The sequence below is a fragment of the Schistocerca americana genome, chromosome 5, assembly GCF_021461395.2.
Source record: "Schistocerca americana isolate TAMUIC-IGC-003095 chromosome 5, iqSchAmer2.1, whole genome shotgun sequence".
In the NCBI taxonomy this organism is placed as follows: Eukaryota; Metazoa; Arthropoda; class Insecta; order Orthoptera; family Acrididae; genus Schistocerca; species Schistocerca americana.
In genome coordinates, this window is record NC_060123.1 from 157,017,086 (window position 1) to 157,043,139 (window position 26,054).

The 26,054-nt window shown below is 42.1% G+C and overlaps 1 protein-coding gene across 1 annotated transcript in view; it reads left to right on the top strand.

Moving 5' to 3' along the window:
• LOC124615605 (E3 ubiquitin-protein ligase mib1) overlaps positions 1-26,054 on the top strand; it is a 617,197-nt gene that overhangs the window by 326,784 nt on the left and 264,359 nt on the right. The gene's annotated exons all lie outside the window — the stretch shown is intronic.

Sequence of the window (26,054 nt, forward strand, 5' to 3'; positions counted from 1 at the left end):
AACCACGTCTCGATCCCTGAGTCAACAGAAGGGGACGTTTGCAAGACAACAACCATTTGCACGAATAGTTCGACGACGTTTGCAGCAGCATGGAGACCATGGCTGCGGTTACCCTTGACGCTGCATCACAGCAAGGAGCTGCGATGGTGTACTCATCGACGAACCTGGGTGCACAAATGCCAAAACGTCATTTCTGTTTAAAGCATCATGAAGGTCGCATCCGTGTTTGGCGACATCGCGGTGAACGTACATAGAAAGCGTGTATTCGTCACCGCCATACTGGCGTATCATCTGGAGTGATGGTATAGGGTGCCATTGGTTACACGTCTCTGTCACCTCTTGTTCGCCGGCCGGTGTGGCCGAGCGGTTCTAGGCGCTTCAGTCTGGAGCCGCGCGACTGCTACGGTCGCAGGTTCGAATCATGCCTCGGGCATGGATGTGTGTGATGTCCTTAGGTTAGTTAGGTTTAAGTAGTTCTAAGTTCTAGAGGACTGATGACCTCAGAAGTTAAGTCCCATACTGCTCAGAGCCATTTGAACCATTTGAACCTCTTGTTCGCATTGACGGCACTTTAAACAGTGGACGTTACATTTCAGATGTGTTACGACCCGTGGCTGTACCCTTCATTCGATCCCTGCGAAACCCTACATTTCAGCAGGATAAAGCACGACCGCATGTTGCAGGTCCTGTACGGGCCTTTCTGGACACAGAATGTGTTCGACTGCTGCCCTGGCCAGCACATTCTCCAGATCTCTCAGCAATTGAAAACGGCTGGTCAGTGGTGGCCGACCAACTGGCTCGTCACAATACGCCAGTCACTACTTTTGATGAACTGTGGTACAGTGCTGAAGCTGCATGGGCACCTGTACCTGTACACGCCATCCAAACTCTGTTTGACTCAATGCCCAGGCGTATCAAAGCCTTTATTACGGCCAGAGGTGGTTGTTCTGGGTATTGATTTCTCAGGATCTATGCACCCAAATTGCGTGAAAATGTAATCACATGTCAGTTCTTGTATAATATATTTGTCCAATGAATACCTGTTTATCATCTGCATTTCTTCTTGGTGTAGCAGTTTTAATTGCCAGTAGTGTATTACCAGGTCAGGCTGCTTTTTATAGACATGACGTATTTGCAAGAAAGGAGGCTAATGTTAATTATAACTAAGGGAAAAATATAGGGAGAAATCCTATGTTTTATGTATTCCATTGATTGGCAAAAACGCGGCTTCTCTTTTACTTAAGTTAAAAGACGAATGGACAACAACATCAGCACAGAAATACCGGATTCAACCGTTGGCAAGGCACTACACAAAATCACTGTAAAGAAAAACTTATGATCCACGGTCCATGTAGCTCTGACAATCCTCAATCACCTTGCATGAAATATGGATAACATAAGAAAAAGTTCCCACCTAGGCTTTACAAGGAGGCCGTACACAGTGAAAACGGATATCCTTCGTACCTACGAAGAGTCAGGAGGAAGAGGGGGTCGGATGTCAATGATAAAGCTTCGAAACGCCAGTTACGTTAATGTCGATAATAGTTGTATGGTCTCCTGTTGCCCAATTTTGCTTATATTGTGTAATGCACATATCTGTCTGGAGGCTTGCAGTTCCGTGCGTGCTATAAAATGTATCTGTAAATACATTAACGGAGGCACTAACCAAACTATTTTCTTCTTAAGAAACAAAGACCTCCAAAATCCTGTAAATGAAGTATCACATGTATCAATCCGGCCGTATGTTAGCAGCAACGAAGCTATATGGCGTCTTTTATGTTGTCTGCTACACGAAAGACATCCCATTTTAACACACCTCAAAGTCCAATTAGAGAATGTCTAAATGCTGTATTTTCATGTAAATAATTTTCGTGAGCGAAACAGAAAATACAACACTATCCGCATTTTTTGTTCTCTGTGCAAGAGACGATTTCGCAAAAAAATTCTGTACGTTGTGGTGCCGAGATCTTATACCTGGATTACATCAGGAGAAGAACGGAGACGTCGAGTTCAGGAAATTCCTATTCACAGTTGGCCAGATGTTGAATCCGGAGATGATTTAGGTTAGGTCTGTACGGTGCACATCAGGAACATGGAATGCTTTTGCGTGAGAGTGATGCTATCCATGCATGAGGGCCAGCCTGTTTCGAAAGTCTTAGGAAACACAATGGTCAGGATTTATTAACATTGAGATAGGCGGGTGAGACAAAATGATTATTAGGAAACGGTAATCATTGGGATCTAACACTGGAGAAGGCCACACATTACAAATTAGCGAACGAAGCGAGAGGACTTTTTGAAATGTTAACACCGTCCTGTGGGCGTTCAGACCCACAACAGATGTGGGAAAAATACAAAAATGACGTGGCGGAGGATATATTGCACAGATTGAAATCCCTTACTGCTTCGTACAATGGTTTTATCTTCAACGAAGCTCTCATGTTGGTTAAATACCACCTAATAACAATAACTGGAAAAGATTTCTCTGACTTCGGATTCAGTAAACCAATTAGAACTGAGAAAGTTAGTAGTTACGAGAAATTATCTCCGTCACTGTTTCATTGCAACAGCAACGCAATTGAATCCCGAACAGACAACATTTTCCAACAATGTTACGCAACAAACTGAGAGTAGAGGTGGTGGTTTGCTGTTGTTAGATGGACTGATAAATCTTTACTTTTAAATTTGCTCTTAGCCCAAATTCGGAAAAATAAAATAGTTGCTGTTGCAGTAGCCTCCTCTGGAGTACCGCAGGCGTTCGATACCTAAGCTTCCAATGAACTTAGCTCACGGATGAATATTCACTTGTAACATCAATAAAAATAGCAGCAACGTAAGCTGTTGATTTGGGGCGAATGTACAATGTCCCACAGATGAGGAACTGAAGCACCAAATCGTAACATGCAAGATATTAAAAATTTGGAAATTTGTGGTAAGGTCTTATGGGACCAAACTGCTGAGGTCATCGGTCCCTAAGCGCGCGCACACACACACACACACACACACACACACACACACACACACACGCCCGATGGAGGACTCGAACCTCCGACGGGAGGAAATGCGCGAACCGTACGAGGCACCCGAGACCGCTCGGCTACCCCGCGCAGCATATATTAAAAGCAACCAGACTGTCGCAGGGGGATCGTCGTGTTATTAGCTGTCGATTTTAGCCACACTCTGCCCATAATATCTAAAGGCACATCAACAGATAAAGTAAATGAATGTTTGCAGGTGTCAAACTTAAGGTAACAAGTTAGAAAATTTAGTTTAACAATACATACGCGCCTGGAACTTCACAGTGACAATTAATTTCAAGAGTATGCTGGTGCTCTTCTCAAAATCACCGAGATCATATTGCTACAGGAGCCTAGGGCATTATTACATTAAACCATTAATTCTGTAATGTTGTTCACAGTACAGAAGAGTTGATGAGCGAAACTTATCCTGAACTCCAAGTAAATATGGGAAATATAGAATGGTTGTGCGAAAGCCGACTAATGGATTTGTAAGACAGACAAGTGAAAAAATTATGTCACAATTAGAAGGAAATGTCATAGTCTCTGTCGATAATATTACAAACACTGAACACGTCTTCTCTTATCCTATTGAGTTTCTTAACTCTTTGGAACTTTTAAAAGTGCCCTTTCATAAAGTGAAGTTAAAGGGTGGCGTTCCAGTCCTATTAATGAGAAATCTTGATGAAACCACAATGTATAACGATACACGCTTACAAATTACACATGTGTGCCACGATACTAGTATTTTTACGGCTATTATAATTAGTGGCTCAGCTAAAAGAGAAAGTATTTTGATTCCACGGGTCTCAGTTATCCCGACGAATTTACCCTTTCAGTTGAAAAGATTGCAGTTCCCGCTAAAATTGCTTTTGGAATGACGTAAAAAAAAGCCCAAGAGCGCACACTCAAAGTTGCCGTGTGCTTTTAGAAAAAATGTGTTTTTCTCATGCTCAGTTCTGTGGCGTGCTCATCTTTATCCAGCCCACAAAATCTGTACGTCCTTACAAAAAAAAGGCAAGACAAAAGCCATTGTTTATACAATTGTGTTACGGTCTTGCAATAAATAATGGATATACCACAACTACATTCATTTATTCATACACGCATACGTATCTGCACCAACATATACCCAGACATTAATAAATTACTAGCGTAGTTCCCCACCACCACTCATCGTAACAAAACTACTGACAAGTGAGCGCAGCCCAGGTGACAGCTAGTATTTTGTACAGGGTGTAACAAAAAGGACTTTACAACTTTAAAAATTCATATAAATTTATTGAAAGAAGATATAGAGCTGGATTTAGTGTTATTTTGTAGGCACACACATAATTTTTCACCTTAAACTAAAGCTGTTGTACGTGGCTTCCGTTGGTTATCCTGCACGCATCCCATCGGAAGTCAATTTCTTCCCAAACTCGCTGTAGCATTACAGGTGTAACTTGCTCAATAAATTGCGATGTAAATTCTTGCTCTAAGTTCAGGTAGAGAAGCCGGCAGAGGAGGTACAAACACGATATCCTAGCTGAATCCCCATAAAAAAATCGAGTGGTATCAGGTCTGGGGAATATGGGGGCCATGCAGTTGGCGCATCACGGCCAATTCATTGACCTGGAAAGCGGTCACTGCGAAAATCCGGGACGTCGGCCAGGTAGTGGGGTGGTGCACCATCTTGCATGACGTAAACTATTCGTCCTTGCTCATTCTCACCGATATGTGATATCAAAAATTGTTGTAACATATCCTTTGATGGTTATCTCACGGAAAAAAGTGGCCGTACACTTTGTTCTTGCTCAGTGCACAAAAAAACGTTAAGTTTAGGGTTATCACGAACATGTTGCAATGTGTGATGTGGATTTTTACTGCCCCAAATCCTACAGTTATGCGCGTTAACCTTGCACTTATGTGAAAAGTCGACTCGGCAGAAAAGATGATTTTGTCCAAGAAATGTTCGTCCTCATGTAGTCGATTTAACATATCCGCACAGAAGTTGTTGTGAGCAATTTTATCAGCGTCTTTTATTGCTTGTACGATCGTGAGTCTACGGTTTCATATGCAAACTGTTTCTCAATACACGCCAAACAGTCGTATATGGGATTTGCAGTTCGCGAGGTGCACGACGGGTCGATTTCGTAGGGCTGTTGACAAAACGTAGTCTCACTCGCTCAACGACGTCGTCTGATGTATGTGGACGACGTCATGATTTCCCATGCCTCACAGAGCACGCAGTTTCTACAAGACATAAATTGTAGGCCTACTAGGAGGACCTATAGCGTACTTGGTACGGAAATGACGCTGAACTGTTGTCGCCGACTTCGATTTTTCAAACCGAAACGCACAGCTAGCACGCTCGGGTCCAGTGAAGGCAGCCATCTTTAACGGAACATCCGCTAGCGCTCCTTACGTGCGATTCGGCACTAGCGAACTACACGAGACAGAACTTGCTGTATTTCCGTACAAAGTGACACTACAATCAACTCTGTAGGTACTATGAATTAATTTATATGAATTTTCGAAGTTCTAAAGTCCTTTTTGAAACACCCTGTATATTCCAGAACGAAGGAAGTTGGAGTACCTACTGCAGGATGCCTGCCAACACACAGTTAGTTTGTAATACTACGTAGATAAATTGTCTATTGAGTATCGGCTCTGGATGCCACAATTATCAGGTCGTGTGAAAGTGTTGTAATCGGGCACCTACACATGATTATTTTTGTCTTCGATTATAGACTAAGTGATCAAAGGTATCCGGGTACCTAGTCATTGACATTAATGTGATGTGTGTCCACCATTCACCTTTTTCACAGCTGGAAATATGCTGGGACAGTTTTAATTAGGTCGAAGTCGGGCAGGCCAGTCCGTTTCATGAATGTCAGTGTCTGCAAACCATTGTCTCACACATGCTGCTTTACGACTAGGTGCATTGTCTGCTTGATACAAAGTACATGAGGCCTGCCTGGTTTTGCTTTAGCAAAGCTGCGGTTATTTCTTCGCCTTTCCACTTCAGTCACGTCACTAATCGCCTTGAGAAGCTTTAGAAGGTTTGAAATGACTGTTGGATTTGTTTCTCACACCTAAACCTCTAGAAGTGAGACACTCAGATCGGCACCAGACGTTGTATGTCGACAGAATATCATCGGAAACACCGATTTAGTTCGCGCTATGTGATGTCGTTCAGTACAACATGCTTAAACGATAGTTAAAAGTAACACCAGAACGACGGAGGACAGGAAAAGCGTATTTTATTTGCACGTCAAGTTCCGTAGAAGCAAATTGAGGAGTAAATATCCAAGGTCATGGAACGTGTCAGTACATGAAATTACAACATAAAAGTAATAACACATAAAAATAAAATGTTTATGAACCCGAAAAAATCAATCCATAAGTTTAAGTAAAGGCAATCAACAATACAACAAGAATCAACTCTCTTTTCCAAGGAACTCCTCGACAGAATAGAAGGAGTGACCCATGAGGAAACTCTTCAGTTTCGATTTTAAAGCGCGTGGATTACTGCAAAGATTTTTGAATTCGAGTGGTAGCTTATTGAAAATGGATGCAGCATTATACTGCACATCTTTCTGCACACGAGTTAAAGAAGCCCGATGCAAATGCAGGTTTTCTGCCGAGTATTAACTGAGTGAAAGATGCTTATTCTTGGGAATAAGCTAATATTGTTAACAAGAAATGACAGTAAGGAATATGTGTATTGAGAGGCCAGTGTCAAAATACCCAGACTCGTGAACAGGGGTTTCTGAGCCAAAAATATCCTTTTAGAGTGGGAAAAGTTACCCCAAAATATACGACATAAGCGAATGAAAATAAGCAAAGTAGACTAATTTTCGTGTCGAACGATCATTCACTTCAGATACCGTTCGAATAGTAAAAATGGCAGCATTAAGTCTTTGAACAAGATACTGAACGTGGGCTTTCCACGACAGTTTACTATCTACCTGAACACCTAGATATTTTAACTGTTCAGTTTCACTAATCATATGCCCATTCTGTGAAATTAAAGCGTCAGGTTTTGTTGAATTGTGTGTTAGAAATCGTAAAACTGAGTCTTACTGTGATTTAGTGTTACTTTATTTTCTACAAGCCATGAACTTAGGTCATGTACTGTACTAATTGAAATCGAGCGAATGTTGCACACAAAATCCTTTACTACCAAGCTAGTGTCATCAGCAAACAGAAATATTTTAGAGTTACTCATAATTCTAGAGGGCATATCATTTATATAAATAAGGAATAGGAGTGGCCCCAACACTGATCCCTCGGGCACCCCCACTTGACAGTATCCCACTCAGACCCCACATCACAGGCATTCTCAACATTGAGAATAATGACCTCTTGTTGCCTGTTGCTAAAGTAAGAGGTGAACCAGCTGTGAGCTGCTCCCCGTATTCCGTAATGGTCCAACTTCTTGAGCAATATTTTGCGACCAACACAATCAAATGCGTTAGTTAAATCAAAAAATATGCCAAGCGTTCGAAACCTTTTGTGTATATCCCATCCAGTACCTCAGAGAGAAAAGAGAATATAGCATTTTCAGTTGTTAAACGACTTCTAAAGCCAAGCTGTACATTTGATAGGAAATCGTGTGATATGAAATGATCAATTATTCTTGCATACACAGCCTTTTCAATAACTTTTGCAAACACAGATGGTATAGAAATAGGTCTAAAAGTGTCTACATTGTACCTTTCCCCCTTTGTATAAAGCGGCTTTACTACTGAGTACTTTAATCGCTCAGGAAACTGACCATTCCTAAAGGAAAAATTACAATATGGCCAAGTACAGGGCTAACATGTGCAGCAGAGTACTTTAATATTCTGCTAGGCACTCTATCATAACCATGAGAGTCCTTAGTTTTCTGTGACTTAATTATTGACTTAATCTACCCCTTGTCTGAGAGGATTTCGGAGATCAATCTCGGAAAGGCATTTGCGAAGAAAGTTATGTGATTCCTTGTAGAAACTAAAATTTTATTTAATTCACCAGCAATGCTCAGAAAATGATTGTTAAACACTGTACATATATCTGATTTATCAGTAACAGAAATATTTTTACTGCTTACTGACTTTATATCTTCGACCTTGTGCTGATGACCAGACACTTCCTTCACAACTGACCATATCGTTTTAATTTTATCCTGTGGATTAGCTATTCTATTTGCATACCACATACTCTTTGCCTTCCTAATAACATTTTTAAGCACCTTACAATACTGTTTGTAATGGGTTACTGCAGCTTGACTGTGATTACTTCTAACATTTTGTTATAACTCACGCTTTGTTCTACATGATATCATTATCCCACTAGTCAGCCATCCCGGCTGCCTATTACTGCTAGTACCCCGTTTAGAACGTTCTAATGGAAAGCAACCCTGTGAATCATTGCGTTGGAGCAGTCGCGTGGGTAAATTCGTTGGGCGTGATATAGTCGTACCAAAGCTACTGCGCTCAAACACCACTGATGCCAATTTTTTTTTTAACTGTTCACGCGTGAAACTGTTATATGGGAGAACATTTTCCTGACATGTAAACGGACTTTTCGGAGTATGTAGAAATGTTTTTTTTTGGCAGCCTGCTTTCGCTTCGTTAGTTGAAAGTAGCAAATGTATCGAGTACATTTGCATAGGTAGGAGTGATGGTCTGTTGGACCTGTGCGACAGAATAGAAACCACTCGTGATGAAGCAGCTAGTGCATTTATAGCGTCACAGAATAAACATAAACCATCGGAACAGTAGAATAAAGGAACAATTGCATCACACGTGCGGAAGTATTATTAGTCTCATATAACACTTTCATTCATTGTACAGTAAAATAGAAATTGTCATCATTGGTGTTTGAACCTAGCACCCCTCGTACAAGGATTTGACACTCTACCAAGCTATGAGGATTACCTACTCACAGTTACACTTCTCCTGTGCTCCGTAGTTCTGGTGTTACTTTTGATTAAAGTTTAAGCCCGTTCTGCTGGACGACATCACGTAGTACGAACTGAATCCGAGTTTTGGTTGATACTCCGTCGATATACAATGTTTGGCGCCGATCTGAGTCTCTTGACACCTGGAGGTTTCAGTGTCAGTTAACATCAAACGACTAGTCCACGTTCGAAGTCAGTGAGCGGTCCTGAGCGACACACCCTGCTGTTACTGCTGGTTTACTGACTGCACAATGCTCTCGCGTCGTATTATATTTGTGCCAGTGTCGTCTACAGAGTAATGGGATTTACCACTGAAAAACTTATTCAGAAGGGTCATAAACCACTAGATTTTTTCTTGCGTTTAACAAAACCAATAGAATGTTATTTTTGAAGCATTGGGTATGTTGAGTAACCAAAAAATATGAGACAATTCAGTTCATCCCTTGTGTTTAAAGCTAGAACAGTGTTTTGAAATGTCTAACGGGAAAATTACCTAAGAGAAAACGAACAGTTCGGCATGATCAGCGTCTTACTCGACAGGAAATTCAACACCAGAGACAATTGTAGTAGTGGATGAAGTACATTTAGGAGCCTCATATGCCTTTTTGCTTCAGCACTTCTCTTCGCAGTACATATTTGTGACAACATTGTTTCTTCCTTCTCATTCCTGTTCGAATCGGCAATAGCGAATTCATCATTTCGGATTCCATCGTATTTCTCGCTTTTTAATTAATGTTCATCTGGCTAAAAAGTCTTTCGACTTCCGCATTCTACCTTAGTAACTCTAGTCACGACAATGCAAACGTTGCCAATTCGTGAAATGGATTGATGTCACTTGCATCTCTATATTTAAGCGCTTCACAGCAGAAATAAATAATGGTCTTGGTTTCGGACCTTTCGAGAAGAGAGACATTTTGCCATTTAAAATCAGTTTTTGTTATTGTGCGAGGATCACTATTGCTTGATTCAAGGACAGGAATCAGTGGCTGTTTACGAGCCGAAGAGTTTTGGACATTGAAAGTAAAGAAATTCTTCTCAAAACTTCAGTGTTGTGTGGAAAACTTTCCAAAACTGCATTGTTGACAACAAACTGGATACATGTCTGAAGTAGGACGTGCTCTGCGTGTAACTGAGATTTCTTCAATTCATCAGTCTTTTTTTCGCATTCACATCCTATATATGGGTTTGGATCTAAGTGCTTTTCAAAGTCTTCTTTAATTATTTTTGTACAGGATATGTGGGGACAACAACTTTTTTCATTAATGCCTTTATTAGCACTATGAAGTCATTTAATAGCTTGCGCGGATCCTCTTCGTTGAATTCAACCGTCTGCAAATCTGAAAGAATCGGCTTTAAAAATATTAAATACGCCCAATTGCATTCATCAGAAAACATTGTATAAATCATTTCTGCAGTGTTAACACTTGTTTTTATTGGCATTCGGGAGGACGACGATTCAAACCCGCGTCCGGAGATCCTAATTAAGTTTTTCGTGATGTCCCCAAATCGTTCAGGCAAGTGCCGTGATGGTTCCTTTGAAAGGACACGATCGATTTCCTTCTAGATCCTTCCTTAATCCGAAATTTTGCTCCGTGTCTGGTTGTCAACGGGACGCTAGACACTAATCTCCTCCTCCTCCTCCTCCTCTTTGATTCGCGTTATTTCATAGGACATCCTAATCACTAATGACTTTTATTTCTTGTTACCGCAGGCTCTATTGGTAACCGTCCTCTATCCTATGCTTGTGGAATTTTGAGGGTTTCGCTCCTTCATTGATTGTCTGACAAATATCACGATACATCTGTTGGCGAGTTGAAGATTGCAAAAACCAGTTACCTATTTCCCTAACTTGCAAGCGTTTCACTCGCAGCAGAAATAGCAAGTTAATTGAATGGAATACATATTTTTTAAGGATCAGATGCGGAATGTCTTTTATCCAAAATTTGATGGACACTATTGTTAACACCTACCACTATATCTGTATTGTCTGTGCTTATACCCCCCAGCTTGTTTGGATCTAATTTGAATTCCTGAAGCGTGTCTGTTGTGACAATCGACTGTACATTATTATGCTCGAGGTCAGATGTAAAAATGTTGAAATGATCGCGCTGGTTGCAACATTATAATAACAATATGGTCATGCTAATGTCTATTAATTTATCAATTAGAATGCTGTACATGCTGTCATTGATAACTTGCCGCAAATTTTCCACAAAATAGCACCTTGCTACATGTTATATAACTACACTACACTTTTTTCTATGTATTTGAAGTTTTCGGGCATCATTACTGCCTGTGAATTTATTTTAGCATAGATCACTTTGAAGATTCTTTCACGAGTTTGAAAGGTATTTTTGTTTGTCTTGCGCTAGAAAATGGTGCTGCAGTTATTTCGTGTTTGTTTTTTATGTTACTGTGTCTTAATATGTCAGCGTAACGCGCTATCGAAGTACTACGACAAAGTTGGCAATATGGTCTTGTGTCATCGCCTTGAATTCTTTCTAGCGAGTGTGCAAATTTGCTGTCGCGTAGCCATTCAGCACGAAATTTCTGGGTATACTGTACCTTTACTTTACCCCCGTTAAACACTAAAACGATGTCCAGTGACGTAAAAAACGCCACACTAACACCGGCACTACAAGTATGTGCATGCAGTTACGGATCTATTAATACTACAAGATGTGTGAGAAAAGTAATGAGATTGATTTTTTATCTACCAAAGTTTTTATTTTTTCAAACGACAATATTGTCCCATTCAGAGTTGTTCCTTTCAGCAGCTACACTCCGGCGGACCCTTAGCAGGAGTGCTGAAAGGCTTCAATTGGTAGTGCCTTTAAAATGTCGGTCACATTCTTTTGAATGTTCTCCAGAGCCCCCAAATGGCGACCTTTTAATATCTTTCTCAATTTCCAAAAAATAAAAAAGTCACGAGGACGTACATCAGGTGATAAGGGGAGCTATGGACCAACAGGAATACCTTTTGAGGTCAAAAATTCCGTGATGGAAGTGGCAGTGTGACATGGAGCCTTGTCATCATGCAACATCCACTTGTTTGCGAAGTCCGCTCTCTCGATTCACTCTTTTGCTGAGCCTTTCAAGGACATCTTCGTAAAACACGGGATTGACAGTTTGTCCTGGAGGAACAAATTCTTTATGCACAGACCCCTACTGTATAAAAAAAAAACAAATCTGGATTGTTTTGATCTTTGATTTGCTCATTCGACCTTTTTTTCGGTCGAGAAGTCTCAGTGTGCCACTCCTTAGTTTCCCACGTTGTTTCAGGATCGTAATAAAAAATCCAGAATTGATCACATGAGATCACTTGACTGAACCATCGTGGTCATTGGCAGTTCTCTCAAGATGATCAACGTAAACGTTTCTTCGACTGTCTTTCTGCCCACTTGCGAGGTTTTTCGGCACCACTTTAGCAGAGACCCTTTGCATGGGCAAATATTCGGTTCAAAATTTGATGTACAGTGACAGTGTTTACCAGGTCACCCATCATCATCATTATTGTTGAACGTTGGTTTGACCTGCCAAAGCCGGTCGGGGTGGCCGAGCGGTTCTAGGCGCTACAGCCTGGAACCGCGCGACCGCTACAGTCGCAGGTTCGAATCCTGCCTCGGGCATGGATGTGTGTGATGTCCTTAGTTTAGTTAGGTTTAAGTATTTCTAAGTTCTAGGGGACTGATGACCTCAGAAGTTAAATCCCATAGTGCTCAGAGCCATTTGAACCATTTTTTGATCTCCAAAGAGCACGCACAAGTTCGACATTTTCGTCAGTTTTTTGAAGTTGAAAGTCTCTCTGAGCGTGGTTCATCTTCAACGTGTTCTCGGTCTTTCAGCAATGATTTATGCCAGCAAAAAATTGTGATGTTGGTAAAGAATGTTCCCCATAGTCCTGTTTCAACTTTTCAGAGGTCACTCTCGTGGATTTCCAAGTTAAACACAAAACTTGATGGTGTAACGTTGCTGTAAATTCCGCTGTTCCATTGTCGTAACACACAACAAAAACAAAACTTCACTGATGGCGCTCTCCAAAAATAACGTGTTGGCTGTAGCGAAATGAAACTCGTACTGACCATCTGGAAAGAATGAACACATCGGTATACACAATTAGAAGAAAATAGCATTACGAGATCGCTCGCCGTGTTGTTAGACTCATTACTTTACTCGCACACTTCGTAGAGCTCATAAAAAGATGGGAAACACCTTGTACCATAAATACTGAGGTAATATAAACTTAAGAGCTACTAGACGGTAGCAAATTAGATAGTACTGTTCGCTGTATGTTGAATGGATCAAGTGATTTTTAAAATCCACCGTAATTCCCTTTATAGACTAGATGCCAAATTTGCACACTAGGCGGGTACGCAAAACCACCAAATTTAGTGGGAATATCAGTAACTTGGCAGCACTGAATTCTGGGTCCGCTTGTCATGACTTCTAGTGCTCAGTTTCGTTTCAAGTAGGGGTAGATAGTGTAGTGTTGGCAGAAGAGCCAACACTGTGTTGCTAGAGGAGGCCGAAATGCACGCGTTTAATTACACGCTGACTGGCGTGAGGTCTGGAACAGTTAAGGGAATTAATAGTAGCAAATAAAGTACGTAGTTGATATAATACTTAACTTTAATCCACAATTGTAGAACATCTCTCGTTACGGTACATGCTTCACAATATTAATTATCAAATGCTATGGCGCCTTGCTAGGTCGTAGCAAATGACGTAGCTGAAGGCTATGCTAACTATCGTCTCGGCAAATGAGAGCGTAGTTGTCAGTGATCCATCTCTGGCTAAGTCGGCTGTACAACTGGGGCGAGTGCTAGAACGTCTCTCTAGACCTGCCGTGTGGTGGCGCTCGGCCTGCAATCACTGACAGTGGCGACACGCGGGTCCGACGTATACTACCGGACCGCGGCCGATTTAAATGCTACCACCTAGCAAGTGTGGTGTCTGGCGGTGACACCACAGATAGTGTACCTTACGGCATCGTGTAGAGAAACACCTAGGACATGGTTTGCAAACTGTGGCTGTGTTGTGGTGTAGAGTAGCGCATGTCTTAGTACAAGAGTGCAGGCAGGCGGCGGCGGTTTAAGGTGCCGGGTGGGGAGGTTTAGTGGGGTGGGCCGACTTGACGGACGCCGCCTCCCATTACGCCGTGCCGAGGTGTGCCACGCCCCACTCGCCATTGTTTTGCCCGCTGGTTAGCATAATAATCCACCCGCGGTCCAGCGCCAACCGGCAGCACATACTTTTTTTGTTGCTTCTACAAGCCCGTGCACAGTATAATACAGCCGTTGTAACTACCGGCTTATATATGTCTGTCACAAAAAGGCGCTTCCCTGTTGGGGTGGCGCGGTAAATTGCGCGCAGTTTATTTCTCACTGTGTTGTGCCCGCGGACGCTACGTTCTGTAAGAGCTGCCTGGCCCCTCACCCACTGGTAGCGGTAAACTTCTGCCTTAATATCTTTGTAAATGACCTCAAAACGCGCATGCTGTAAACGTATTCTACAGTATAGTAGCGATAGATGTGCCTCTCATGTCTTCATTCGTTTCCGGCCAAAGGACGTGCAATTAATTTCTTTAAAAAGCTACTTGAAACAGCCGTCTGATATTTAAAAGCATTTTTGTGTGTCAGAAATTCATCTACTGTTTAGACGAAGTGACTACGAACAATTTCGCGTCGAGGTCCTCCCGGTATCATTAAGTTCCAAGGAATACTGCGGTGACTTAATCGATCACTAAACTAACGAGGGAACCTTCCCATCGCGCCCCCCTCAGATTTAGTTGTAAGTTGGCACAGTGGATAGGCCTTGAAAAACTGAACACAGATCAATCGAGAAAACAGGAAGAAGTTATTTGGAAGTATGACAAAAATAAGCAAAATATACAAACTGAGTAGTCCGTGCAAGGTAGGCAACATCAGGGACAGTACCAGCTCAGGAGCGCCGTGGTCCCGTGGTTAGCGTGAGCAGCTGCGGAACTGGAGTTCCTCGGTTCAAGTCTCCTCTCGAGTGAAAGGTTCAATTTTTTATTTTCAGACAATTATTATCTGTCCGTCCGTCCGCCCGATGCAAGGTAACTGCGCCGTAGTATGGGTTTGGAAAATATTCATTGACCTTGTTATTGAAGTCGCGAGCTATATTTGCTCCATTCATATTTCCCACCGAATACATCTCACGTATTTAATGCACTCTCGCCCAAAGTAGCGAACAGTCAACTGCCAGCCAGGGAGCCTCGTTAGCAGGAATACTCTCTCTTCCGTGCGCTGTAGTCGACTGACGTGCGTTTCGATGTTTGTTTAGGTGTAGCGTCCCCATACTACGGCGCAGTTACCTCGCATCGGACGGACAGGTAATAGTTGTCTCAAAATAAAAAATTAAATTTTTCACTCGACGGGAGACTTGAAACAAGGACCTCTCATTCCGCAGCTGCTCACGCTAACCACGGGACCACGGCACTACCGAGAGCACACTCTCCTTGATGTTGCCTATGTTGCACATGGACTACTCTGTTTGTATATTTTGCTTATTTTTTTCGTAGTTCCACACAACTACTTCCTGTTTTCTCGATTCATCTGTGTTCAGTTTTACAAGGCCTATCCACTGTGCCAACTTATAACGAACTTATTACCATATATGTATATATATATGTTACTTCTTGAAGAATCTGAAAAGTGCTGGAAATTACTTGTAATAATAATAATAATAATAATAATAATAATAATAATAATCCAGTGTCAGATGTAAATATTATTCCGTCTGTTCGTACGTCTACAAAGTTACGTCTGAGAGTCTCTTGGTTAAACTGGCTGTAAAGCGGGTCTCTGAAATGGTTTAATTTAGTCAAATCTTAATTTTAGTTATTTTATAAATTAATACCTCCAAACACGAATGCAGTGCAACATCCTTCGTGGCTTCCGTGTCTCATGAATCATAGCTTGATCACGACAGTCGAATTAAATTGAAACTCTTGGATACAGACGGCCTGGAAGTAATTGGCTCTCTTCTTGCTGCTGTTGTATCAGATACGTCGAAGATAAACACTTCGTGTATGTGTACGTAAACCAAAGCAGCGGACTGACAGCCGGATAACTTCAGAGTGACTTCTGCGATGATAAACGCTTCCATTGCTGTTTCCAGTATGTATCCTTCCATCAGTAGCTGCAGATTGTTTGTCTGGATCTGTTTCCCAGCCCTTAATCCAGTGTCAATCATTTCGATGAAACAGAGGGTGTTAATCTTGATAGTAGGCAATTCTTTACAAACAAACAGAGCTGTTGTTCCGGTTCTTCCTTGCGAATTTGAGTCTTTACCTCCAGTGTACCTTCGGGAACCTAGAATGAATGGTTGCGTTGGAGGCTATACACAGTAGTGCTCGCTGATCCGTCGTTTTACACAGTGTTCTGAGTCTGTGGTTCATTCTGACTGAGCTGCTTAATTGAAGAATTGCGATAGATCCTCGCATACTTTCGTTCCTAAATTCGGTTTTGACATCAACAGTGCGGTGGTCCAGAATTGCCAATTCGTTTATTACTGTAATGATGTTGATTCATCCATAGCATTCTTTCAACAAAGGAAAATGCTATAAGCTATCAAGCTACACTGTCTGAAATTAACACTGCGGATATCGAAGGTACAAAGTGGCGGATAATTTAAAGCGATTGTGTAAGTTGTGAAGAGGAAATAGAAAGTATGATAACTCATGTAGCTGGGCCTTTCACGTAAACAAGGTTTTTAATTTTATTTTATGGTCAGGAAAGAGCATTGTTAAAAATTCATCTAGTTGCCTTTCCTTAGAAACAGTGTCATGCCTAACTTCTCTGCCGGCCGTTGTGGTCGAACGGTTCTAGGCGCTTCAGTCTGGAACCGCGCGACCACTACGGCCGCAGGTTCGAATCCTGCCTCAGGCATGGATGTGTGTGATGTCCTTAGGTTAGTTAGGTTTAAGTAGTTCTAAGTTCTAGGGGACTGATGACCTCAGATGTTAAGTCCCTTAGCCGGCCGCGGTGGTCTAGCGGTTCAGGCGCTCAGTCCGAAACCGCGCGACTGCTACGGCCGCAGGTTCGAATCCTGCCTCGGGCATGGATGTGTGATGTCCTTAGGTTATTTAGGTTTAAGTAGTTCTAAGTTCTAGGGGACTGATGACCACAGATGTTAAGTCCCATAGTGCTCAGAGCCATTTTGTTAAGTCCCTTAGTGCTCAGAGCCATTTGAACCATTTTTGAACCTAACTTCTGTCGATGGTACTGCCTGGACGGGGGTGCGATTCAGACGAAGGTGGCGTCACGTGGACAGCCGCACATGAAGTACCCCTCCAGAGGCTGCCTCTTGCCGTCGCGTTCTCGGCCTGGCCAATGAGCTCGCTCCTGTCGTGGGAATTTCTCTGGAGGCTGGAGGTTTGCTGGTGTTTACCTCACTGCCCTCCCGAGTTACCTTGTCTTCTGATTGCGAGCACTCCTTTTAGAAACTATGCCAAAGGCATATTCGTACCATACTTATGTATATCGTGATACTTTATCCTGAAATATTCGTTTTTTCCCATATAATTTAGAGGAAACAAGTATGTTTCTACTGTTTCTTCGCAAACTGTACGAACGACTCATTCTCTCGTAGTAACATGCGTTTTGTGAATTACTTTTATTTCATAGTAATTTCAGGTAATTTACCTATCAAAATGGTTCAAATGGCTCTGAGCACTATGGGACTTAACATCTGAGGTCATCAGTCCCCTAGAACAAAAAAAATGGCTCTTGCACTATGGGACTTAACTTCTGAGGTCATCAGTCCCCTAGAACTTAGAACTACTTAAACATAACTAACCTAAGGACATCACACACATCCTTGCCCGAGGCAGGATTCGAACCTGCGACCGTAGCGGTCGCGCGGTTCCAGACTGAAGCGCCTAGAACCGCTCGGCCACGATGGGCGGCCCTAGAACTTAGAACTACTTAAACCTAACTAACCTAAGGACATCACACACATCCATGCCCGTGGCAGGATTCGAACCTGCGACCGTCGCGGTCGCGCGGTTCCAGACTGAAGCGCCTAGAACCGCTTGGCCACATCGGCGGCCGGCTAATTTACTTATCACCTGCTTAAATTATTCAACCACATGGAATAGGAACGCGAAAGGAATAACGAAATGAGATTAATGTTGTGCGCAGTATCGTTGACCCAAAGTTCAGAATTATTTCGAAAAGTGGAAGTCAGACCAATGATAAGGACATGCTTTACAAAACAATATATGGCCAGGTGTCATTTAAAGAGACTTCAACCCAGTAAAATACATGTAACGAAGTCTTTGTATGTGTGCAATAATTAAATAGAAAGAAGTTTTCATATTTTTCATTAGTTTCCATTTCAAATGTGTGAACTACACTCCCTGACAAAAAAAGTGAGGCGCCCAGAAGGAGAAGAGAAAACCTTCAGAGGGTCAGAGGACGTGTGTATAACGTTGTTTCAGTGATAACAAAATCGAGAGAAATTTACAAAAGTGGTTCAAATGACTCAAAGCACTATGGGACTTAATCTCTGAGGTCATCAGTCCACTAGACTTAGAACTACTTAAACCTAACTAACCTAAGGACATCACACACATCCATGCCCGAGGCAAGATTCGAACCTGCAACCGTAGCAGCAGCGCGGCTCCGGACTGAAGCACCTAGAACCACTCGTCCACTGCGGCCGGCAGATATTTACAAAATACATTACGAGCGCACTTACCAGTATGGCACTGCACCACCCCTGGGCTGGACGCATGCACTGATTGGGCTGGGAAGGATGTCAGAAAGCCGTTGTATCCTCACATGAAGCAAGATGGGGCATTGTTGTTGTAACTGGTCTTTGACATCCTGGGTACCGGCACGGGGACAGCGTTGACGTCCGAGCTGGTCCCGCGTGTTATGTCGGCGATAAATCTGGTGATCTTGCGGTCCACGAGTGTATCTCAACATCAGGCAGACAATTCATAGAAATGAGTGACATTTGTGACGAGCATTGTCCTGTTGAAAAATGGCCCCACGGTTCTGTCGCATGAGCGGTAACACTTCAGGACGCAGAATGTCTTTCATGTACCATTGTGCCATACGAGTCTCTCAGTCACTACCAGCTGTGGCCTGAAGTCATACCCGATAGCTCCCCACACCATGACACCAGTAGTAACAGTGGTGTGCCTCTCCAAAACATAGGAAGAATACATTTCCCAGGTCGCCTCCATATATTCCGACTATGGTCATCTGGGGTCGTGCAGCGCCGAAATGCATCGCCGAATACAAAGCGACGTCATTCATCAGCAGTCCATGGTTCCCGGTCACGTCACCACTCCAAACGCAGCCATTTGTGTTTTTGTGTTAGTGTCAGGCCACCATGGTACGGTAATTCCCTTGTCTGGCTGCTACTTGTCTCCGAACAGTAGTGTAGGATGACTCGAGATATTGTAGGGAGTCCATTACTTGTTCACGATGGCAGACGCAGATGTGGAAGGACTACAGTGTGATTGGTGCAGACTACGGCGATCCTCGTTTGTGGTGATCAGACGTAGTCCAGTGAAATCTTGACGAGTATGCCTCTCCTCTTTCCACTGTCACATCCGAATGCCCCACAAATCTGTATATTGCACGATTCGACCCGCCGGGCAAATGCAGACCCATAGTGAGATGGCTTTCAAACTACCAGGTGGCTATAGTTAAACTTCCCCTATTTAACACGTTACAACAGGAAAAGTAATTACTGTACGAGTACCTTGGTAGCATTAATGTCCAAAGTATGGGGTGCATGATCTGTATGGGTCACAGCGCCACCGTCCAGTTCCAAGTATGGCCAGCAGGTGCCGTGACCAGTCATCGTGATTCATTTAGTCTCTCACACCTGACCAGCCGCAGTGCTCTTGTTGACGTGTCAACATGAGCTTGGACAAAAGGATCAGGGCAAAATTGGTGAAGCTTTGTTATCAAAACAACAGTAATGCTGCAGCTAGAGTTCGATAATATAGCCGGGTGAAACGATATCGGAAGGGTTCTCTTTCTCCACCTGTTGTGCGGAGCATGATGAAGGTCGAATCAACTGGAGAACAGGGCGTCACTCTGGGAAGAGGCCGACACCCGGTTACACCACAGATGGTTGATGAAATCGCTGTTGCAATGGCAGACAACGCTGGCGCAATTCCCGATCGTCAGGCTGTGCGCGTGCTGTGTCACGACAGTTGGATATCGCGTGGTCCACTGTACGGAAGATGCTATGAACCATTTTCAAATGGTATCCGTACAAGATCCATAATCGTATAGCAGCTTGCACCACAGGACGCAAAACGACGTGTTGACTTCGCTCTCCACTTCATCGCAAGGATTGAAGTTGACAAGGGCTGGCCCTGGACCATCCTATGGACAAACGAAGCTCATTTTTCTCTGAGGGGTCAGGTGAACGCACAGAATTGCCGAGAGTGGGGATCTTCACCTCCAGCCACTGTGTATGAGGTTCCTCTGTATGGTGAACGTGTCGCCGAACGGTGTGGCTTCACGGCTACGTTCATAATTGGCCCATTCTTTTTTGAACAGGTTGGCTCTCGAGGACCAAGGACGTGCAATGTGACTAGCCAGCATACCTGTGATATGCTTCGCCAGCATGTCGTACCCGCCCGACAGGAGAGAGAGGCATTGAACTCAACAGTTTTCATGCAAGATGGGGTCCCACCGCATATCGCTTGTGACTTTCACGTGCTTCTCCGAAAAGCATTTGGAACCGATCAAATTGTCGGTCGGCCGTTTCCAAATCCTTGGCCGGCGCGATCACCTGATCTCACTCCTGTGATTGGTTGTGAGGCTATCTGAAGGACAAGGTTTATCAGAGGAACATTCACACATGTGCTGATCTGAAGCGCTGCATATCCAGAGAGGTACCCAACATACCTACGAATGTGCTTAATTCTGCTGTGCAGAATTCAATCCTGCCCTTTCAGATTCTCCGGGACACTGATGGCCGCCTTATTGAGCTTCTTTTGTAGCAGTACTGATACCGGTATGTAAGGCTGTGATGTACAGTAGTAGCACATTGAAAGTGTTTCAGTTGAATTGATTCTGCATTATTTCTCTTCCCCATGCCCTTGACATTGATGCTACGAAGTTGATACTCCCCCGGTAATTAGTTTCTGTGTTGTAGCGTGTTAAATAGGGAAAGTTTAACTATGATCACCGGGTTTGTCAGGTGGTGATAACACTGTCTCATACGAGTGCGCGACATCTCCATGTCCTCCACAGTGATAACTCAACATATGACGCTTTTCACGTCCCGCTGTATATAACCTAGCACGCCTGGTAACAGCACTAAGCACGAGGAACTGTGATGCCCTCTGGTGGCCACTGAAGCTGTAACATAGAATTTCCACTCGAATCATGAACAGACCAGCCGTTAGTATGGTATGCAAAAATTTACATTGACGTCCGATCATGTCTTCTGGGTGCTTCACTTTCTTTGTCGGATAGTTAATTCAGTTTTACTTTCATTACGATTTTTTTCTCCCTTGATGCTTAATGTTTTAGGACAAAAGTTTAATGCTTTATTATAAAGTTATTGCAGCAAAAATCTTGTCGTACAAAGCATTTCCGTTTTTCTTGTTATTACGTTTGCTGATATTGTATTTTCCCAGGGACACATGATTGCATTAGATATCGTTGACTGCCTGGTTTCTTCGTTGTACGGTCAGTTCCAGTAAGCTGTATTATCAGCTTGGTCGCAGCATGCTGAGTCTTTTCGACGCGATGGCATCCAAAGATTACTTAATTTAAAGTGTTTAACGCAGACATTTTGAGTCCGAGTTGTATGTCCAGTGTCTGGCAGCCACACAAAACTGTGATGTGGCAACATTTTCTTGTTAGACGAGTGGATGTTAAAATAATGGAGATTAAAATGCAGGCTAATACCTCAAGGAGAACTAATTGATCACTAAGAAAGACGTCTGCTTCGAGCTCAGATAATGTAAATTACACACGCATTACATGACTCTTGTTACTAAATCCATTTTAATTTCCTAGCCCTTTCTGTACATTTTTACCATGCTGAATATTAGAAACGTTGTTCATTCCATTCGATGAAAGAAAAATCGAATATGTAAATGCTACTGTGAGCTTTTGCGGAATGTGTTTCTCATGCTACAGCAAAAAGGATTTTGAAATTTACGAGAAAGAAAATATTTTTTTTAAGAACATCAAATTTGAAAAAATTACCGATTCATTCTCGGGAAATGTTTTTTTGTTAAATGTTCTTATTTCTGCGATTAGTTGTTCGACGGGTTTGCGTCATGTTTAAGCCGTTCATGTAGAGCAGTGGTTACCAGCGTTTCTGTATGCTAGGAGATATTAGATGGTACTCTCCCTCAGCGTCAACATTACAGCCTAAGTGCACTTTAGAATGAAAAAGAATCTTTGTAAACGATTATTTTTAAACTAAAAGGTAAAGGTGAAGTTCTGCGCTCTGGCCCTAGACGGACTAATCGGGCCCGACCGATCGCCGTGTAATCCTCTGCCAGTGGCGTCATCGGATGCGATATTCAAAAAAATGGTTCAAATGGCTCTGAGCACTATGGGACTTAACATCTGTGGTCATCAGTCCCCTAGAACTTAGAACTACTTAAACCTAACTAACCTAACGACATCACACACATCCATGCCCGAGGCAGGATTCGAACCTCCGACCGTAGCGGTCACGCGGTTCCAGACTGTAGCGCCTAGAACCGCACGGGCACACCGGCCGGCCGATTCGATATTGACCGCTCTCCTAGTCACACCTTAATCTTTATGACATCACAGCTCCTCAGCTGTGTATCTTATAATGATATAAGGTACATTCATTGATGTATGTAAATACTGATTGCGAAGTGTGTTGTGAATAGAGGTAGTAGTAAAGAAGTAGTAAACTGAAACGTCATGCCTGCTGGTGACGTTTAACTGCATGAACAGCGGAACTGTAATAAGCAATTACTTCTTTCTTTCCTTTCATCATCTTGTGTGGGCTGTCAGCGAGATAAGGTTCCACGAAGGTTTTAAATTATGTTTAAAGTTTGTTGGAAGACGCTAACTGCTCGCATTCTCAAATACTGATGAACAAAGTCCGGGTATATGGGCGCCGTCAGTTGCGCTGCGTCAAGACAAATACACTATTTCTAACTGTAGTATTTGACTTACCGTGTTAAGTTTTTAGCGTAAGATTACACTTCTTTATGAGTAGATTATGGCAGCTCTTAAAATTTTTAAATTCGGTCAATAAGTACACGGAATATTGAAATTCAAATTTTTGTTGCCCCGGAAGTCGTTACATAGGCAATCTGCAAATGTTTTAGGATTCCCGGGACAGCCGCTCATTAATATGGATTACCGACACATCTCTGGCTACCTTTGTAGTTACGAGAAGGTGAATATTAAGTTTAAACTTCGGCTGTTTTCCCTGCTGTTCTCTATTTATTTTTTCGTAGCTGGTCAAACACTCCGATTTTAATGATCACGTTATTAATAGCACAATTTACTGCCCAAAAGAGACAGTAAATCAGAAATACTCCAGTTTTTCTCAGTACCTGAGGACTATTGCTTAACGTCGTTGGAAATTAGACGAACATATAATAGATTCGTCTAGTTCAGTATCTGTGTTTACTCAAATTCTACATTTACCCAAATTCTGTGTTTAATATTTTTCACCAAACTGCATAGATCGTATATCATTTGCTGTTGGTCAGATACTTCCTTCAGCACTTAACTTGACAATGTGACGAGTGATTATGCTGTCGTTCTTTAATTAAGCAGCATCTGGTTGAGGGTAACTCTTCGCAGATCTCACTATGAGTGAAAACCGCCTCGCCGTCTGTGTAGGAACAAGGATCTCTAAAGACAAGATAACCTGTCACTGAAATCATCTGAGCCGCAGTTGCTTTTAAATTTCAGTAATCAGTTTTGTTGTCTTTTATTGTCTCGTGTAGTCTGTACTGATAAACGAATCATATATAAGGTATTCGGTAAGTCATTTGTTTCTGTTGAAGACTGTCAGCAGATAAGCCAGAATGATCTGTTCGAGTAGTTTCAGAGTAAGCTTTTGTGTTATTCACTGTAAAAAGAAGAGCTTAGATGTACACACACCATTGATAAGCAAAGCTCTGTTATGTATTTTTAGATGCGTGAAGTCATGACAAAAGACAGACGAGAGAGGAGGAGGTAGGTAGGTAGGTAGGTAGGTAGGGAGAATCATATCCCTCTTTAAACGGCAGGATCGTTCGTAACATTTTACATAATGCCACCATTAATCACCTCTATTTGGGAATGACATTCACTTGTGACGGCAGCAATATTTGCTGCTGCAGGGAATATAAATGCAAATTCGTCCCTCCCGCGCTAATTTATCTGCTCACGGTATGGTACAGTCGGATCTGTTTTTTCACAAATAAAAATTCTCAGTTCCTGATCGATGCAGTAAATGTTCCTTAAAATAAAATGCGGAAAACTGAATAAAATACTCAGTCATATATCATTATTTTTCTTAAGTTAAAACTGGTGTTGGTAACAGCAAAGTAAATATTAGAAACTTTTACCGGCTCGTATTATCGGTAATAAGTGCATTTTCGAGAAAATTGTGCGTGTATGATGGCAGAAATTACGAATGATTACTTTGGGAAGCATCGTATCAAATATCAAGCTAATTGGTGAGACACTGCTAACTGAAATAAAGTTTACAAAATTAACAGAAAAAGTGTTCGCAGTGATTGTAGGGTGAGTTTTTATGGTGCAGTGGAACCAAAGACGTATATAGAGACAAAAATTTAAATTGATCAACACTCATATAAAGCAGCAGCATGTGTGGTACTGAAAATGCAGTTAGTTATTTTGATTTTCCATGGCTCATACGGAAGATATCTTTCTCTGTTACGTAGAGTGCCAACTGATGTACTTTTTAAATTAAAAAGAAACTAGTTTAACAAGTCGATTTATGCGTTCCAAAAAGTCGGTTGTTGAGATGATACCAGTTTGCCATTATTACCAGAGAAGAAAGCCAGAACAAATCTAGCCGAACATTATTTACAGTACTTTAATTTCTGCCTGCCTTTCCAAATAACAATATAGTTCCTTCAGAAAGTTTAAGTGTTTCAAAGTAGGACATGGAAAAGGAGTAAAGATCAGATCTGAGACGGCAGTACGTAATGGATTTTAATTTGCATTTTATCTTAAAGAAGTGAGAAAGGATTTCTTATAATACTCAGCTGAGAGTGATATACAGTCGGAGTATGAACAACGCTTGATGAAGCTCTGGCGCTGCTACGAACAAGGGTTACTAACAGTTCTCATTTTGTCTTATAAACCTCTCCGCCTGTTTTCCTGTGCTGCTACTCAAAGTTAACTATGGGAACGTTATAATCAGACAAAATTTATTACTATTCATTGCTCTTTGTATTCTTCTTTACTTTAGCTGGTTGCCCGTTGTTAGACACAATGTTCCTTCATTAAGGTTACTTGTTCCACTCATAGGTGGCGCCATTATCTCGTCATAGTGTACCATTGATTTTATGTTGTGTAATCGGTTTGTGTAGACCATTTATTTTTCTAGAGCAGCTGTAAGCAAGGAATGAGTGACTGAGCATGATTTATGAATAAATGAGCTATAATTTGGAGCTCGGTTAATGCTGCTATAGATGTTGCATGATGCCTTTGCTAATGCTGTTATACTTTTTAGAAGTCTCCGGGCTTTTTCTTTTATTTTCTTGTTTTTTTTTCGTTAATTGATGTTACGTTTGAGGCCCGTTAACTGAATAACTTTCATTTATTTTAATGTAACTTTCATTTATTCTAAATTGTTCTTACATGTTATCAGCTCAAATAGTTGCCCTGCGCCTGTTTAGTATAGCGCCATTCTTCCCTGCTCGATATACGTTAACAATGGCGGCTCGCGAACAGTTTATAAGCTTAGCCGTTTCGGAAATGGTTCCAACGCTGACGCGAAAGTCAATGATGATGCCCTTTTTGGACGTCAGATAAATCGCTCCGCTTCCGCATTACGACAACGAAATTGTGTAGTGCGTATGTCAGAAGAAATTGTACGCGTTAAATACAAGTGAATGTGTTAAGCATACCGTATAC